This window comes from Myiozetetes cayanensis, unplaced genomic scaffold (genome assembly GCF_022539395.1).
Source record: "Myiozetetes cayanensis isolate MyiCay16 unplaced genomic scaffold, myiCay2020 scf22, whole genome shotgun sequence".
Taxonomy (NCBI): domain Eukaryota; kingdom Metazoa; phylum Chordata; class Aves; order Passeriformes; family Tyrannidae; genus Myiozetetes; species Myiozetetes cayanensis.
In genome coordinates, this window is record NW_026087434.1 from 7,293,291 (window position 1) to 7,297,284 (window position 3,994).

The 3,994-nt window shown below is 51.7% G+C and overlaps 1 long non-coding RNA gene across 1 annotated transcript; it reads left to right on the forward strand.

Annotated features, from left to right (window-relative positions):
- Positions 1-2,165: 2,165 nt before the first annotated feature.
- LOC126642042 (uncharacterized) lies at positions 2,166-3,325 on the forward strand. The gene is made up of 3 exons (XR_007629374.1): positions 2,166-2,326; positions 2,446-2,568; positions 3,215-3,325. It is a non-coding gene; the product is annotated as an uncharacterized LOC126642042 (long non-coding RNA).
- Positions 3,326-3,994: the final 669 nt, after the last annotated feature.

The following is a 3,994-nucleotide window of genomic DNA, read 5'->3' on the forward strand; positions in this document are numbered from 1 at the left end:
TGAATTTCCCAAGCCCCAGAGGAGTTAATTTTTCTAGGACTGGGAACCAGGGCCCTGGAGAGAGGAAGCATTTAGTGCCTGTGGCAATCTCTCCCCCCACGAGAACACCTTTGTCACACCTTACACGTGGTGCTGCAAGGCAAGAACAGACCCCCTGCACCCCAGGCTGGAGAAAACAAAGCCGCCAGCGTGGCATCATCCAGATTAACCTTCCAGCTTATTTCCCTCTGGGAAGCAGGACGTGACCTCCTCATTTCCAGCGCCCAGGCACGGCTGGCAGCCGGGAGCGGTGGCACGCGGCTCTGCATCCCCAGGCTGGAGCAATCAGCGCGCAGCAGGCAGGCACAGACAAGTGTCAGCTGAATCTCTGTGCGACTTTAAATACATTAGCAAGGCCACAAACGCCGCTCCGAAGTGCTGCAGGCACAGCCGAGCCGATAAATAACCCCCAAACCCACCGGCAAGAAAACAACCCCGCTCTTTCCACGGGAGATAAGGCTCGGCATCGCCTTCCCCCCTCCCGCCTGCACAGCAGCGGAGCAGATCCGCTCTCTCCCTTGCTGTGTTCAATCCAGTACCAGAAGGGTCAATTCTGTGCCACTTCTGCGGAGTCATTATCCTGTCGGTTATATAAATGTCTGGGCATGCACAAAAGGCAGTGCTGATACAGTGGCTCCGACACCAACTCTCTCCAACACCTGCTTTTCAGCTGGAGAGAGAGCTGAGCACAAGAACATCTCGAGAGCTGTCACACAGAAGGCTGCTGTCTTTCAAGCTGAATGGAGGTCTCACTTCTCCTTTAGAATCTCATTTCTAAATGCAATTAATACTGGCACATGCATAATGAGCGACTGACGAGTGAATACAGACTCCAGCAATAAAGAAGCCAGCCCCAAGTGCTATGTAAATATTACAAATCCTCACTAGGAGCTGACCCGGGAAAGACAGCTTTCTGATGATTAAACCCAAGTGACAATACGACTGTATTCCTACATCTGTCACAATACTACCTGCTGATACATAATGAGCTACACTGAAAGAACTCGTTCTTGCTGCTCTTCAGCGCAGATAAAATGTCTATTTGTAGAATGTAATTAATCTCTTCTTCAGAATCAGGAACCTTAGTGTCCTTGGTAACAACATGCCAGTGACTCAGAGAGCGTCTCTGGCTTCTTCCTCTGATTTTGGAGTGAGTTATTGAAAGTGACCCCAAATTCTAGCACTGTAAAGGAGCTGTGCTTCACAAGTCGAAAAACCAGCTGGGTATTTGGAGGTGGAGATGGGTTTTACCCACCTCTCTGGGCTCTGCAGGTCTCCTTTGGCAGCTCAAGGCCCTGCACTTGTTTCAGCCACGTTCCCTATGATGAGGCATGTTCTGTCCCAAGATGTGGTCCCCAACACACAGAGCACAAATTCCCTTTTACTGTGGGGTGCAACCAGGCAGAGCAAGGCCAAAATCACAGCCTGAAGCTGCTCCCCCTTTTGCCTGGTTTCCCCAGCAGTAAGTGCTGTGTGATTGCTCTCTGTGTGTGTCCCTGCACACACGTGTGTCTGCTCCCCCAGATGGCTTTCAAGCCTGCTGGCTTATTTCAGCCAAGTTTGGCAGGGGATGGAGGTTCAAAGACATCCAGTCCCCACCAGGTAGTGAAGGTGCAAAGCCACGACCCCCAGCATGGCCGTGGGATGCAGGGAAGTGCTGCTGGCAGAGCCCCTGCTCCCTTTGAGGGTTGTGCTTGGGCATCTCCTGCTCCTCCAACCACCCCACTCTGGGCTGGCTGAGATTCGTGCTGGGAAGGCAAACTCACTCCAAAGCACCAGGGGCTATATCTGCTTTCTATGAATTTCAGTGGGAAGCAACCACTGCTGGATGTTGCTCACTGACCCAGTTCCAAAGCCCAGGGGAAGGGTGGGCCGTGATACAGGGACAGCTGGTTGGAGAGAGTGATGGAGAATTTTCATGATTTATTTATTTACTAGCAAAAAAAAAAAAAGGAAAAAAGCATTGTTGGATTAAATTAGCATATTCCAGGCTAAACTGTGCTGCAGAAATTCCTTGTGGGATTGAGCTGAAGAGCCTGGTCCCCCTGCAAGGGACATTTACCCTGCTGCTGCACACTGCTTTGGAGAGCCGTGGGGAGCAGGGAAAAGGGGGATTTGCTGTTACAGAGTTCTCACTTTCCTTTTGAAAGGGGCAGCAGCTGGCAATGCTGCCCACAGCTCATCCCATCTCCTCTGTCCCCAGGCACTCCGAGGGAGAGGAAGAGACCAGGACTGAGGCCAACTCCGACACAAACACCACGTGACACCACTTGGGAGTAAAAGCCAGGTGGGATGTAGCAGTTACCTGAGATGCTGCAGGTTTGGGGGAACTGTGGAAAGGAAGTGTTAGCTTGGGGCAAAAAGCCTGGTCGCATTTTAATGATGTTTTTCTCTTGTTTCACCCAGGATTACTTCCTGCCTTCTGCTGAGCCTGTGAAGTCTCAAGAAAAGTGTCTCACTCTAGGGAAAGGAAAGTAGAGCCTGGAACCCCATTTTGCCAATTACTTTCAGTAGCAGCTCAGTTCCCAGGTGAGGGCACATCCAGCTCTTGCTCTGTGGCCTCCCACCCACTGTCTGGATGTCAGGAGTATCTTGTAGGGACAGAAAAGGCAGCAGAGCCAGTGGTAATCCATCTGGGATGGGGTGCAGGTTTCCCAGAAAAGCTGTGGATGCCACATCCCTGGAAATGTTGTGATGCCAGGTTGGATGGGGCTTTGAGCAACCTGGTCTAATGGAAGGTGTCCCTGCCCCTGGCAGGGGCTTCAGGTGGGATGATCTTTAAGATCCCTTCCAAACCAAGCAGTTCTGTGGTTCTGTGTGGAATTTGTGACTGATGTGGCTTTGTGTCCTGTTCAGTGCCCCCAGGGAGTGAGAGCTGGCTCTGGGGTGTCTGTCTGTGGCTCCCAGAAAAGGTGGAGCAACTCACACCTTGGCCCTGGGAGAGAACCTTTGGTGTTGAGGGGACACTGGGCTGGGCAGGGGCATGTGTATGGGGTTCTGGGGGCAAACTGAGGCCAGGACTCATTCCTAATCTCCCCCGGGAGTGCTGAATGCCCAGAGCAGCTCAGGGCCTCACCTTGCCCTGCCTTCCCTTTGGCAGATCCCCCCAGACTTCTAGCCTTGTCTGTCTCAGCTCTGAGCATACATCTAACAATGATTCCCTCTCCTCCTGCAGCCAGCACCCAGCCCATCCCATCCTCGGCACACACCAAAACCCTCCACAGACCAACCCACGACACCGACCTGAACACCGGTGGATGGATCCACATCACCCAGCTGCCCTCCCACAGCTCAGGGAGAGCCAGGCTCTGGCTTAAACACTGGTGCAGGAAGGAACTTTGCCTGCCTGAGGCTGAGCCCTGGGTTGGGTTGTGTCCAGCAGCCCCAGCCATAGTGCAGCTTGCAGGCACGGGGCGATCGGGGACCCTGCCCTGCAGCTTTCCCATCGCTATAAAAACATTAATAAAAGATCAGTTTGCGGGCACAGCTTGCTGTAGATGACAGCATTAGAGGTGCATCTGTTTCTCCTAAACACCAATCTCGTGCTGGGTTTATTTGGTCCATTTGCGGCAGGGAAAAGTTGCTTTCGGCTTTCGGAGATGTCTCGTGTCTGGGAGAAGTGTGGGGGGGAGGGGGGTGAGATATATTTTTGGCTCTATTTAGCCACAAAAATTTGGTATTAGAATAAAGAAAAATATTCCTATTTTCTGTTTGCTGCCAAACTGAGGCAGAGGATTTCTTGTGCAAGCCCTCATTTGTTTCAGGACTTGGTGTCCTGTTGGAAAAATAAATGCTCTGATGGGAAAAGTCTATCTGATCAGTCATTGGGAATGGTGGGCTCGCAAACATCAGCTTCAACTCACTGAAAAAGCAGTTCCCGAAGCTTTTGCCAATAAATATTAGACAGAAGGAGACAGGTCTTGGGTTTTTTTGATGAGCAGAGTAGTTACAGGCT